We start from the raw sequence: 14,783 nt of genomic DNA, 5'->3' as shown, positions 1-14,783 counted from the left end.
TCTGACCTATGGGCGTGATTTTCTTGTATTATAATGAGGACAGTTCAGTTCGGGGATACCTCAAATTCCTTTGCTAAATTGGCAACGTCTACATAGAAAAGAAATAGTAAATCAAAATGTTTTGTTTAAGGCTTTAGCACTTCTAGCATGGCCTTGATTAAAGAATTATTTCCTCCCAGGAAATGGGGGGGGGGGTACCTCCTCATCTGCCTAGTTTAAACAGCAGGAACACTTTCTGAGCTTCCAAGGTTGTCTTGCAACACCATCGGAGATGGAAAACACTTCCTGCCCTGTACCGGGGAAAAACAGGGGCATGGTCACCCAGTAGCCCCGCCTGAGAAGACTACACCTCCCAGCATACCGTGCACGCGAAAAGGGCGGCCCGGAAGCCCAGTGCCGGAAGACTACTGCTCCCGGCATGCCATGCCAAGCAACATGGCCGCCCGGAAGCCCAGTGCCGGAAGACTACCGCTCCCAGCATGCCGCGCTCAGAACAAACATGCCCCACCGGAAGCCCAGTGCCGGAAGACTACTGCTCCCGGCATGCCGCGCCGAAAGCTACGGCTCCCCGCATTCCCGCCCCCGCCCCTCCCGCCCCCCACCCGCAGCGCTGGGGCACCTTTGACCCTCGGCACATTCCGTTCCTTTCCGTCCCGCCCCCCTTCCCCTTCCCCCCTGTCCCCCCGGAAACGGCCGCAGAGCCCCGAGCGCGGCCCCGCCGGCCCCACCACCGGCCCGGGGCTCCCCCGACACCCCCGCGACCGGCCCCGCCTCAGCTCCGACACTGCCCCCGCCCCTCCACGACCCTCCTCCCCCCGCTCCCCGACACGCTCCCGAGCTGACACAGGAGACCCCCCCCCCCCCCCCCCGCGCTCCTCCGACCGCGCAGTAAACCGCACCACAGCCCCGGCGCACCCCCTTCCTCCCCCCGCCTCCGTGGCCCCGGGACGCTCCCAGCCGCCGGGACCCCCGGCACATGCGGGACCCGCAGCCTGCAGTGCGCCTCCCCCGGCCCCGCTCACCTCCTCCGCGGGGCGGCCGCCGGGCTGGTCCCGAAGGGCCGTGCTCTGTGGCAGCTCCGCTGCCCAGCTCCTGCCCCAGCACCAGCTCCCCCCAACTGCAGCCCCAGCCCCCAAATGTGGGCCTGCCCTTGCCATCAGCCCCACCTGGGGCCTGTCCTGCCACCCAGCTCCACCTGGCATTCATCCCAGCCCCAGGGCCCGCAGCTGTGGGCCTGCAGGAACTGGGCAGGGGGCCTGGCCATCAGCCCCTTCAGGGACAGCTGGGGCTGCCAGGGCAGCAGAGGCACCCCCACTCTCCTGACAGCAGCTTGCTGAGAGCTGAAGGGAGAGCCCTGCCTGGGGTGTAGAGTGCGGAAAGGGGAGTATGCGGAGCACAAGAGAACAAATCGAGAGCTCTGGGTGCAACACAAGTCAAGAAAAAAAAAAAAAAAAAAGAACAACGATAGAGCAAACAGAGTGACTCGGGGGGCACCAAAAGGAGGGCCCTGGGGCACACCCAGAAGCACCCCGAAAACTCCAGGACAGGAGAAAAAGCTAAACAGAGACCTCTGCGGCGTGCCGCAAAACACACACGGGGCCACGGGGCGCACCGAAAGGCACGCAGAGGGCTCGGGGGCAACCCAGAATGTGAACTGAGGGGTCCTGAGGGCATCAGAGGGCAAGCGCAGGGCTCTGGGGCAGACCAAAATACAGAGGAAGGGCCTTGGCGCACACCAGAGGGGTCACCAGGCACGCCGCAGGGCTCAACGCGGCTGACAGGATGGCGCCTGCAGGCTGCCCCAGGCACACGAGCGACACTGCGGAGTGCCAAAAGCAAATCCGGGAGCGGTTCGGGGACCTCACGCAGCCCTGGAGGGGCTCTGGCAGCCCTCGCGATGAGGGGAAACACCCCCAAGAGCCCCGAGGGTCCAGGCAACGCAAGGGAAATTCCCCGCAGCTCTGGGAACAGCACCGGGCTCCCTGGCAAGTGCAGGCACTCCCAAGTACATGGGACTCGGGGACCAGCTCCCAGCCCCGGACACAATGCATAACCTCCTGCCTCAGGCATCGTGTTCAGGCAAACCGCCCTGGAGCTCGGCACCAGCGTGCCTCCCCTTACCTACGATATCCAAAGAGTCACCGCCGCACCAGCGTCTGTCCGTACGTCCGTCCGTCGGGGAAGGGTCAGCTCCTGCCCCTGCCCTCGACATGGCAGGTGTCCGAGTAGCCTCCCCCCAGTGCTTTTTCCTTCAGGGCTAGGATTCAGCTCGGAGAGCTGAGAGGAAAATGCCTGATCCCGCCTGCCTGCACTTCTGCCCCAACCCAGGCCAGAGCCCCTCAGGTTACTTAGTCCTCAGCGCTGCCTCGGGGAGGCCAAAATAACTGCTAACGGTCATTAGCCATACTTACCCTAGTTACCCGTGCCAGAACGCCTCCTCCTGTAGCAGTTCCTGGTGATATCGAGGGGCCGCTGCATTCTGGCTTCCTTGTTTCATCCCGTCCCTTCGGTATTAACCGCAAGCAAACGCTCGTCCGTCTCTTCTCCTCGTCAGCATTTGCTGTCCTTGGTTCCACCTCTGTAAGGAAGCGATAAACTCGCGTTTTACTTCCAGTGAAACGCTTAGGTTTATGCATGATCTTTTTCTCTTTACCCTGTTTTCTTTTTCCCCCTTTTTTTTCTTTTTTTCTTCTTCTTTTCCTTAAGGGAAAGGTCTTAATACGGCACTTTGCACCATACGTTGCAGGGTAAACGGTCTGGAAACGTTACACACAGCAATTAGGGCTAGGTTATTAGGCAGGCGGGCACGTCGCCTAATACCTTCCTAACGCCATCTTCCACGAAACCTTATTTTTATTCCGCTTCAGTGTTATTGTTACTGTTCGCAAACCCTCGTATGCATGCGCTTAACCGACAACTCTCTCGGTCTTTAACTCCGTGGAGGAACGACAGCCCTCGATTTGCCTGTCTCCCTTTCAGACCTATTACCTTTTTGAGACTGCTCCTAGCTTCCTCTTACTCTTGCATGCTGGCCTCACAGGCGACGACCAAAATGAACCACCGGATCCCCAGGTCTTGCTGCTTCTCTTCGAGATGTCCCCCTTCGGTGGGCTACCCTGCCAAACAAACCAAAAAGACTGCCGAGGCCGCGAGGGTACCAGATTTTCAGACCGCTTCTCCGAGGCTTTCGGGGTGACTGACGTCACCGCTTCGCTTCACGTTACTCACAGCTACCTTCGTCTATTACTTAGGGCTAAACCTGTTTCTGTTTGCAGAGGGGCTTGTTGCTTGTTTAAACTTGACATATAGTCCATAACCTGCTCTGCATGCTCCCTAGTCCCTTCTGCTTTTGCAACACTTGTGGTAATTCAAGGCGGTAATTAAGAGTCCCCATTGCCCCATAGGCTGGAGCGAGACATTGCTGCTGCTCTGAGGAGGTGCCTAAAAGCCACGCTGTTTTCGCTAGCATCACTGGGGCTTCCCAGAGCCCATCGGTGTTCTCTTTGGCTCTTCCCGAGCCTTTTAGGTTTTTTAGGCTATTCCTTAGCCCTCCATTTTAGGGCAATGTTCTCCTTAAGCACTGCGCACAGCACGATTATCCCAGATCAGCCACATCGTGCACACACAGAGGCTTCTGAGAGGCGGCTCAGAAGAAAAGAGAGAAAAGTCTCTTTGTCATCCGCACATTCACCCGTCAACACTCTTCACCAGGAAGTGCTCTAAGTTCCTGTTTCTCTAAAGCGGGACTGAGTCGAGGCGGAGACGCACATCGCACCCCATCTTTGTTAGAACGCCTCACTGCTGCGGGCACTGGGTCTGGCAGCAGTTTGAGGAATGTTTGGGGCCTTGCACAGAGTGCAGGGGAAGGTCTGGAGTCAGTGACAACATTGCGGCAGGGCTCGGAGGCGTTTTGGGGCCTGTGGGGGTGTTGGGGCCGGATTTGTGGGTGGTTTAGTGGGTGGTTTAATGGCTCTGGGGGGGCTGGTTGCAGGAAGGGTGGGACTCTGCGGGGCCCTCAGGGCAGGGGTGCCATCCCAGATGCGTAGTGAGCACACAGGGGTGCCCTACGTGGCTCTCAGCTCGGCGGGAGCAGCCACCGGTCTCCCACCCCACCAGACAGGGGAGCGGGGCGGGGGGGGGGGGGGGGGGAGGAGAGGAGGTGGAGGGATCTATGAGCTCGCAGAGAACGCCAGAGGAGGCAGCAGGGAACTCCCCAAGGACCCCGCGTCCCAGACGAGAGGAGGCATCAGGCTGCCGTGCCGCTGCTAGAGACATCCAGACCCCCACGCAGACACCCCACACACACTCCTCCAGGCTGCGTCCGCAGGGGCGAGAGCACGCCCCGGCCCGCGCTGGGGAGGAACCGGGGCCCTACAGGCGACACACGCAAAAGGGAGAGTCAGAGCCGCGCTCCGGCAGACCCGGCGCCGCGCAAACCCGGCGCGGCGCGGCGCGGCGCGGCGCGGCCCCCGGCCCGACTCCCCCCCCCCCGCCCCGCCGCCTCCACGCAGCGACGGCCCCGGCTGGCAGGACACAGCCCGACACCCGCGGCCACCCGAAGGCACACGCTCGCCTCACCGCGGCCCCCACATGCTCGACTCCAGCCCGCCTCTGCCCTCGCCCGCCGCCGTCCAGCGAAAACACCCGCCCTGCTCGCCGCCATCTTGCCCGCCGCCGCACCGCGCGTGCGCCGGCCGCCCAGGGCTCGCGCCGCCGCACCGCGCGTGCGCCGGCCGCCCAGGGCTCGCGCCGCCGCACCGCGCGTGCGCCGGCCGCCCAGGGCTCGCGCCGCCGCACCGCGCGTGCGCCGGCCGCCCAGGGCTCGCGCCGCCGCACCGCGCGTGCGCCGGCCGCCCAGGGCTCGCGCCGCCGCACCGCGCGTGCGCCGGCCGCCCAGGGCTCGCGCCGCCGCACCGCGCGTGCGCCGGCCGCCCAGGGCTCGCGCCGCCGCACCGCGCGTGCGCCGGCCGCCCAGGGCTCGCGCCGCCGCACCGCGCGTGCGCCGGCCGCCCAGGGCTCGCGCCGCCGCACCGCGCGTGCGCCGGCCCAGGACCGCGCGAGAGGGGCGGGGGGAGCGCGAGGGGCGGGGGGAGCGGAGCGCGAGGGGCGGGGGGAGCGCGAGGGGCGGGGGAGCGGAGCGCGAGGGGCGGGGGGAGCGCGAGGGGCGGGGGGAGCGCGAGGGGCGGGGGGAGCGCGAGGGGCGGGGGGAGCGCGAGGGGCGGGGGGAGCGCGAGGGGCGGGGGGAGCGGAGCGCGAGGCAGCCCAGACCCGCAATGGCCCCACCCTCGCGTGGTCGCAGCGCCGCGCTGCAGCCGGCCGGCTCCCGCGCGCCAACCGCAGCCCGCCGCGCCACCCCGGCGCTCAGGCCGAGCAGCGAGCGCCCCGAGGCTGCTCTGCCCGCGCCCGAGAGAGCGGCGGGCTTCAGCGAGCAGGCGCTGGGGCTGCCCCGGGGAGAGAGCGCCGCGGAGCAGCTCCGAGACGGCACTGCCCGTCCCCGCGCCCCCAGGAAGCACCGAGAAGGAAAAGCCCTCTCGGGAAAAGCGCTCCCGGTCCGTGAGCACCGGGCAGGGGGCACGAGCGCGGCCCCTGCGCTTACCCGTCCCCGAGAGAGCGCAGAGTAGCGGCCAACGCGGCGACCGGCAGCGCGCACGTGTGCGCCGGCTGCCCGCAACGGTCTCCGTACGCAGCGGTGGCCGCCGGCGGCTGCAGTGCTGCCTTGTCGACACGCGAGGGCAGCCGTGAGCGCGCCGGAACGCAATGCGCATGCGCGCCCCCCTCCCGCGTGCACTGCCGCCTTTCAGACACGCGAGGGCAGCAAGGAGCAGGGCGCAGCGCTTTCCTGCCCCCCTTGCAAAATACTCGCTAGGCAAAAGTGGCTTGGGCTCCTCCCGAACGCTTACCTGGCTTCATTACTACAGCTATTAGGAACCGAAGTGCATAGCCTTCTAGCAAAGGGAACGACCGTCTTTTCAAAACTTCCCGCGACTCCCCAGAATTGTCACTGCCTTGCATCAGCAGCCAGCTTCTTCCAACCCAGCCGCAAGAAACATTTTGCCTTCCCGGCAGAACTTTCTGCTCCCCGGGGGGTCCAAAGGAAACCCGTCACTCACTACTGTCTGTCAAAACGTACCGGAAGCCCTCAAATACAGGACAAGACGCCTTCTCTAAGGAAGCTGACTACTAGGTCTGCTTCACGGCAGCTTCTCCCCAGTATCAGGGCCCACTCAATAAACAAAATAGGACGAGAAATGTCTTAATCTGCTCCAAGTGCTTTCGTATAAGAGAACAACATCAAAACGAGGTATTATTGCATTTAGCCTCCACTACACGTGCTACCCCAGCGCCACGGACTTGCTTTAAAGCATCAGTGACGTACGCGGTCTGGCAGTAATTAATATTCACAGAATGAATACGCACTCGATCGAGTACGGGTGTTCATAAAAAGCTTTGCCAGTGCGTCGCTAGGTAACAAACCTAGACAAGCAGCTATTTGCCCTGATCCTTCGGCTTACATTTCTTCTGCCGGATGTAGTCAAACGTACCTGCATGCAGTGGCCTTGCGAGGCAGTGACACGGTGTCCGTGGGGTGGCTGTTCCAGGGTCTCTCGGGCTGTTCCAGGGTCCTCGGACAGCAACGGTGCTGGTCAACTTTCCCTTGCGCTGCACAGCAGGACAGCTCCGCACCGTGCCCTCCCAGCACCGCTACTCCTCCCAGCAGCTGCCTAACCGGCCCCAATCCTGAGCAAAGCTACGACCCCCAGGAGCCCGCAGCACCCCTCCTACTCTTCCCGCCCTCCCCATTTCCAAGAGGGATAGCCACAGCCCCCGGGGACAACCCTGCCTGGTCACGCTGCTGTCCGAAAAGCGGATTCGTTGCCCGCTGTGCACTAAGCCAATAATGACACGCTCAGGAGAGACATTTGCTTATTTATTTGAGTTGTGCAAGCCTGGCTGCTCGGTGTTTTCCCCACAAATCAAGCGCAACTTCCCCCCCCCCGCCCCGGCTTTCCAAGTAGCATTTATACAAGTTGCAAGGTTTGCAACTTTCCCTCTTACACCGGTTGGTTAGTGATTTACATACAATTCTAATATTGCTTACACACCATTTTAAAACTACGCATGCTCAGGGGAGGGGTCTTCACCCGGGCACAGGTCTTTCTGACCTATGGGCGTGATTTTCTTGTATTATAATGAGGACAGTTCAGTTCGGGGATACCTCAAATTCCTTTGCTAAATTGGCAACGTCTACATAGAAAACAAAACATTTTGATTTACTACTTCTTTAAGGCTTTAGCACTTCTAGCATGGCCTTGATTAAAGAATTATTTCCTCCCAGGAAATGGGGGGGGGGGGGGGTTTCTCCTCATCTGCCTAGTTTAAACAGCAGGAACACTTTCTGAGCTTCCAAGGTTGTCTTGCAACACCATCGGAGATGGAAAACACTTCCTACCCTGTACCGGGGAAAAACAGGGGCATGGTCACCCAGTAGCCCCGCCTGAGAAGACTACACCTCCCAGCATACCGTGCACGCGAAAAGGGCGGCCCGGAAGCCCAGTGCCGGAAGACTACTGCTCCCGGCATGCCGCGCCGAAAGCTACGGCTCCCCGCATTCCCGCACCCCAACTCCCGCCCCCCACCCGCAGCGCTGGGGCACCTTTGACCCTCGGCACATTCCGTTCCTTTCCGTCCCGCCCCCCTTCCCCTTCCCCCCTGTCCCCCCGGAAACGGCCGCAGAGCCCCGAGCGCGGCCCCGCCGGCCCCACCACCGGCCCGGGGCTCCCCCGACACCCCCGCGACCGGCCCCGCCTCAGCTCCGACACTGCCCCCGCCCCTCCACGACCCTCCTCCCCCCGCTCCCCGACACGCTCCCGAGCTGACACAGGAGAACCCCCCCCCCCCGCGCTCCTCTGACCGCGCAGTAAACCGCACCACAGCCCCGGCGCACCCCCTTCCTCCCCCCGCCTCCGTGGCCCCGGGACGCTCCCAGCCGCCGGGACCCCCGGCACATGCGGGACCCGCAGCCTGCAGTGCGCCTCCCCCGGCCCCGCTCACCTCCTCCGCGGGGCGGCCGCCGGGCTGGTCCCGAAGGGCCGTGCTCTGTGGCAGCTCCGCTGCCCAGCTCCTGCCCCAGCACCAGCTCCCCCCAACTGCAGCCCCAGCCCCCAAATGTGGGCCTGCCCTTGCCATCAGCCCCACCTGGGGCCTGTCCTGCCACCCAGCTCCCCCGGCATTCATCCCAGCCCCAGGGCCCGCAGCTGTGGGCCTGCAGGAACTGGGCAGGGGGCCTGGCCATCAGCCCCTTCAGGGACAGCTGGGGCTGCCAGGGCAGCAGAGGCACCCCCACTCTCCTGACAGCAGCTTGCTGAGAGCTGAAGGGAGAGCCCTGCCTGGGGTGTAGAGTGCGGAAAGGGGAGTATGCGGAGCACAAGAGAACAAATCGAGAGCTCTGGGTGCAACACAAGTCAAGAAAAAAAAAAAAAAAAAAAAAAGAACAACGATAGAGCAAACAGAGTGACTCGGGGGGCACCAAAAGGAGGGCCCTGGGGCACACCCAGAAGCACCCCGAAAACTCCAGGACAGGAGAAAAAGCTAAACAGAGACCTCTGCGGCGTGCCGCAAAACACACACGGGGCCACGGGGCGCACCGAAAGGCACGCAGAGGGCTCGGGGGCAACCCAGAATGTGAACTGAGGGGTCCTGAGGGCATCAGAGGGCAAGTGCAGGGCTCTGGGGCAGACCAAAATACAGAGGAAGGGCCTTGGCGCACACCAGAGGGGTCACCAGGCACGCCGCAGGGCTCAACGCGGCTGACAGGATGGTGCCTGCAGGCTGCCCCAGGCACACGAGCGACACTGCGGAGTGCCAAAAGCAAATCCGGGAGCGGTTCGGGGACCTCACGCAGCCCTGGAGGGGCTCTGACTGCCCTCGCGATGAGGGGAAACACCCCCAAGAGCCCCGAGGGTCCAGGCAACGCAAGGGAAATTCCCCGCAGCTCTGGGAACAGCACCGGGCTCCCTGGCAAGTGCAGGCACTCCCAAGTACATGGGACTCGGGGACCAGCTCCCAGCCCCGGACACAATGCATAACCTCCTGCCTCAGGCATCGTGTTCAGGCAAACCGCCCTGGAGCTCGGCACCAGCGTGCCTCCCCTTACCTACGATATCCAAAGAGTCACCGCCGCACCAGCGTCTGTCCGTACGTCCGTCCGTCGGGGAAGGGTCAGCTCCTGCCCCTGCCCTCGACATGGCAGGTGTCCGAGTAGCCTCCCCCCAGTGCTTTTTCCTTCAGGGCTAGGATTCAGCTCGGAGAGCTGAGAGGAAAATGCCTGATCCCGCCTGCCTGCACTTCTGCCCCAACCCAGGCCAGAGCCCCTCAGGTTACTTAGTCCTCAGCGCTGCCTCGGGGAGGCCAAAATAACTGCTAACGGTCATTAGCCATACTTACCCTAGTTACCCGTGCCAGAACGCCTCCTCCTGTAGCAGTTCCTGGTGATATCGAGGGGCCGCTGCATTCTGGCTTCCTTGTTTCATCCCGTCCCTTCGGTATTAACCGCAAGCAAACGCCTGTCCGTCTCTTCTCCTCGTCAGCATTTGCTGTCCTTGGTTCCATCTCTGTAAGGAAGCGATAAACTCGCGTTTTACTTCCAGTGAAACGCTTAGGTTTATGCATGATCTTTTTCTCTTTACCCTGTTTTCTTTTTCCCCCTTTTTTTTCTTTTTTTCTTCTTCTTTTCCTTAAGGGAAAGGTCTTAATACGGCACTTTGCACCATACGTTGCAGGGTAAACGGTCTGGAAACGTTACACACAGCAATTAGGGCTAGGTTATTAGGCAGGCGGGCACGTCGCCTAATACCTTCCTAACGCCATCTTCCACGAAACCTTATTTTTATTCCGCTTCAGTGTTATTGTTACTGTTCGCAAACCCTCGTATGCATGCGCTTAACCGACAACTCTCTCGGTCTTTAACTACGTGGAGGAACGACAGCCCTCGATTTGCCTGTCTCCCTTTCAGACCTATTACCTTTTTGAGACTGCTCCTAGCTTCCTCTTACTCTTGCATGCTGGCCTCACAGGCGACGACCAAAACGAACAACTGCATCGCTAGGTCCAGCCCCCTCTCTTCAAGATGTGCCCCTTCGCGGCTTACGTTTCTTGGTCTCTTCAACTTCAGCCGTGGCAATTAATCTAAAAAAGTAAGTATGACATCTATTCCTTTCCGTAGCTGCGTGTACGATAACAAAACAAAAGAGAAACAGCCAAAGCAAAGCTAAGGCAGACACAGGCAACAGCAGCCACAGGGCAGGAACGGGTTACTCAGTCCTCAGCGCTGCCTCGGGGAGGCCGAAATAACTGCTAACGGTCATTAGCCATACTTACCCTAGTTACCCGTGCCAGAACGCCTCCTCCTGTAGCAGTTCCTGGTGATATCGAGGGGCCGCTGCATTCTGGCTTCCTTGTTTCATCCCGTCCCTTCGGTATTAACCGCAAGCAAACGCTCGTCCGTCTCTTCTCCTCGTCAGCATTTGCTGTCCTTGGTTCCACCTCTGTAAGGAAGCGATAAACTCGCGTTTTACTTCCAGTGAAACGCTTAGGTTTATGCATGATCTTTTTCTCTTTACCCTGTTTTCTTTTTCCCCCTTTTTTTTCTTTTTTTCTTCTTCTTTTCCTTAAGGGAAAGGTCTTAATACGGCACTTTGCACCATACGTTGCAGGGTAAACGGTCTGGAAACGTTACACGCAGCAATTAGGGCTAGGTTATTAGGCAGGCGGGCACGTCGCCTAATACCTTCCTAACGCCATCTTCCACGAAACCTTATTTTTATTCCGCTTCAGTGTTATTGTTACTGTTCGCAAACCCTCGTATGCATGCGCTTAACCGACAACTCTCTCGGTCTTTAACTACGTGGAGGAACGACAGCCCTCGATTTGCCTGTCTCCCTTTCAGACCTATTACCTTTTTGAGACTGCTCCTAGCTTCCTCTTACTCTTGCATGCTGGCCTCACAGGCGACGACCAAAATGAACCACCGGATCCCCAGGTCTTGCTGCTTCTCTTCGAGATGTCCCCCTTCGGTGGGCTACCCTGCCAAACAAACCAAAAAGACTGCCGAGGCCGCGAGGGTACCAGATTTTCAGACCGCTTCTCCGAGGCTTTCGGGGTGACTGACGTCACCGCTTCGCTTCACGTTACTCACAGCTACCTTCGTCTATTACTTAGGGCTAAACCTGTTTCTGTTTGCAGAGGGGCTTGTTGCTTGTTTAAACTTGACATATAGTCCATAACCTGCTCTGCATGCTCCCTAGTCCCTTCTGCTTTTGCAACACTTGTGGTAATTCAAGGCGGTAATTAAGAGTCCCCATTGCCCCATAGGCTGGAGCGAGACATTGCTGCTGCTCTGAGGAGGTGCCTAAAAGCCACGCTGTTTTCGCTAGCATCACTGGGGCTTCCCAGAGCCCATCGGTGTTCTCTTTGGCTCTTCCCGAGCCTTTTAGGTTTTTTAGGCTATTCCTTAGCCCTCCATTTTAGGGCAATGTTCTCCTTAAGCACTGCGCACAGCACGATTATCCCAGATCAGCCACATCGTGCACACACAGAGGCTTCTGAGAGGCGGCTCAGAAGAAAAGAGAGAAAAGTCTCTTTGTCATCCGCACATTCACCCGTCAACACTCTTCACCAGGAAGTGCTCTAAGTTCCTGTTTCTCTAAAGCGGGACTGAGTCGAGGCGGAGACGCACATCGCACCCCATCTTTGTTAGAACGCCTCACTGCTGCGGGCACTGGGTCTGGCAGCAGTTTGAGGAATGTTTGGGGCCTTGCACAGAGTGCAGGGGAAGGTCTGGAGTCAGTGACAACATTGCGGCAGGGCTCGGAGGCGTTTTGGGGCCTGTGGGGGTGTTGGGGCAGGATTTGTGGGTGGTTTAGTGGGTGGTTTAATGGCTCTGGGGGGGCTGGTTGCAGGAAGGGTGGGACTCTGCGGGGCCCTCAGGGCAGGGGTGCCATCCCAGATGCGTAGTGAGCACACAGGGGTGCCCTACGTGGCTCTCAGCTCGGCGGGAGCAGCCACCGGTCTCCCACCCCACCAGACAGGGGAGCGGGGCGGGGGGGGGGGGGGAGGAGAGGAGGTGGAGGGATCTATGAGCTCGCAGAGAACGCCAGAGGAGGCAGCAGGGAACTCCCCAAGGACCCCGCGTCCCAGACGAGAGGAGGCATCAGGCTGCCGTGCCGCTGCTAGAGACATCCAGACCCCCGCGCAGGCACCCCACACACACTCCTCCAGGCTGCGTCCGCAGGGGCGAGAGCACGCCCCGGCCCGCGCTGGGGAGGAACCGGGGCCCTACAGGCGACACACGCAAAAGGGAGAGTCAGAGCCGCGCTCCGGCAGACCCGGCGCCGCGCAGACCCGGCGCGGCGCGGCGCGGCGCGGCGCGGCCCCCGGCCCGACTCCCCCCCCCCCCGCCCCGCCGCCTCCACGCAGCGACGGCCCCGGCTGGCAGGACACAGCCCGACACCCGCGGCCACCCGAAGGCACACGCTCGCCTCACCGCGGCCCCCACATGCTCGACTCCAGCCCGCCTCTGCCCTCGCCCGCCGCCGTCCAGCGAAAACACCCGCCCTGCTCGCCGCCATCTTGCCCGCCGCCGCACCGCGCGTGCGCCGGCCGCCCAGGGCTCGCGCCGCCGCACCGCGCGTGCGCCGGCCGCCCAGGGCTCGCGCCGCCGCACCGCGCGTGCGCCGGCCGCCCAGGGCTCGCGCCGCCGCACCGCGCGTGCGCCGGCCGCCCAGGGCTCGCGCCGCCGCACCGCGCGTGCGCCGGCCGCCCAGGGCTCGCGCCGCCGCACCGCGCGTGCGCCGGCCGCCCAGGGCTCGCGCCGCCGCACCGCGCGTGCGCCGGCCGCCCAGGGCTCGCGCCGCCGCACCGCGCGTGCGCCGGCCCAGGACCGCGCGAGAGGGGCGGGGGGAGCGCGAGGGGCGGGGGGAGCGGAGCGCGAGGGGCGGGGGGAGCGGAGCGCGAGGGGCGGGGGGAGCGCAGCGCGAGGGGCGGGGGGAGCGCAGCGCGAGGGGCGGGGGGAGCGGAGCGCGAGGCAGCCCAGACCCGCAATGGCCCCACCCTCGCGTGGTCGCAGCGCCGCGCTGCAGCCGGCCGGCTCCCGCGCGCCAACCGCAGCCCGCCGCGCCACCCCGGCGCTCAGGCCGAGCAGCGAGCGCCCCGAGGCTGCTCTGCCCGCGCCCGAGAGAGCGGCGGGCTTCAGCGAGCAGGCGCTGGGGCTGCCCCGGGGAGAGAGCGCCGCGGAGCAGCTCCGAGACGGCACTGCCCGTCCCCGCGCCCCCAGGAAGCACCGAGAAGGAAAAGCCCTCTCGGGAAAAGCGCTCCCGGTCCGTGAGCACCGGGCAGGGGGCACGAGCGCGGCCCCTGCGCTTACCCGTCCCCGAGAGAGCGCAGAGTAGCGGCCAACGCGGCGACCGGCAGCGCGCACGTGTGCGCCGGCTGCCCGCAACGGTCTCCGTACGCAGCGGTGGCCGCCGGCGGCTGCAGTGCTGCCTTGTCGACACGCGAGGGCAGCCGTGAGCGCGCCGGAACGCAATGCGCATGCGCGCCCCCCTCCCGCGTGCACTGCCGCCTTTCAGACACGCGAGGGCAGCAAGGAGCAGGGCGCAGCGCTTTCCTGCCCCCCTTGCAAAATACTCGCTAGGCAAAAGTGGCTTGGGCTCCTCCCGAACGCTTACCTGGCTTCATTACTACAGCTATTAGGAACCGAAGTGCATAGCCTTCTAGCAAAGGGAACGACCGTCTTTTCAAAACTTCCCGCGACTCCCCAGAATTGTCACTGCCTTGCATCAGCAGCCAGCTTCTTCCAACCCAGCCGCAAGAAACATTTTGCCTTCCCGGCAGAACTTTCTGCTCCCCGGGGGGTCCAAAGGAAACCCGTCACTCACTACTGTCTGTCAAAACGTACCGGAAGCCCTCAAATACAGGACAAGACGCCTTCTCTAAGGAAGCTGACTACTAGGTCTGCTTCACGGCAGCTTCTCCCCAGTATCAGGGCCCACTCAATAAACAAAATAGGACGAGAAATGTCTTAATCTGCTCCAAGTGCTTTCGTATAAGAGAACAACATCAAAACGAGGTATTATTGCATTTAGCCTCCACTACACGTGCTACCCCAGCGCCACGGACTTGCTTTAAAGCATCAGTGACGTACGCGGTCTGGCAGTAATTAATATTCACAGAATGAATACGCACTCGATCGAGTACGGGTGTTCATAAAAAGCTTTGCCAGTGCGTCGCTAGGTAACAAACCTAGACAAGCAGCTATTTGCCCTGATCCTTCGGCTTACATTTCTTCTGCCGGATGTAGTCAAACGTACCTGCATGCAGTGGCCTTGCGAGGCAGTGACACGGTGTCCGTGGGGTGGCTGTTCCAGGGTCTCTCGGGCTGTTCCAGGGTCCTCGGACAGCAACGGTGCTGGTCAACTTTCCCTTGCGCTGCACAGCAGGACAGCTCCGCACCGTGCCCTCCCAGCACCGCTACTCCTCCCAGCAGCTGCCTAACCGGCCCCAATCCTGAGCAAAGCTACGACCCCCAGGAGCCCGCAGCACCCCTCCTACTCTTCCCGCCCTCCCCATTTCCAAGAGGGACAGCCACAGCCCCCGGGGACAACCCTGCCTGGTCACGCTGCTGTCCGAAAAGCGGATTCGTTGCCCGCTGTGCACTAAGCCAATAATGACACGCTCAGGAGAGACATTTGCTTATTTATTTGAGTTGTGCAAGCCTGGCTGCTCGG

The sequence above is a fragment of the Dromaius novaehollandiae genome, chromosome 11 (genome assembly GCF_036370855.1).
Source record: "Dromaius novaehollandiae isolate bDroNov1 chromosome 11, bDroNov1.hap1, whole genome shotgun sequence".
NCBI lineage: Eukaryota > Metazoa > Chordata > Aves > Casuariiformes > Dromaiidae > Dromaius > Dromaius novaehollandiae.
Note: the sequence above shows the minus strand (reverse complement) of the source record.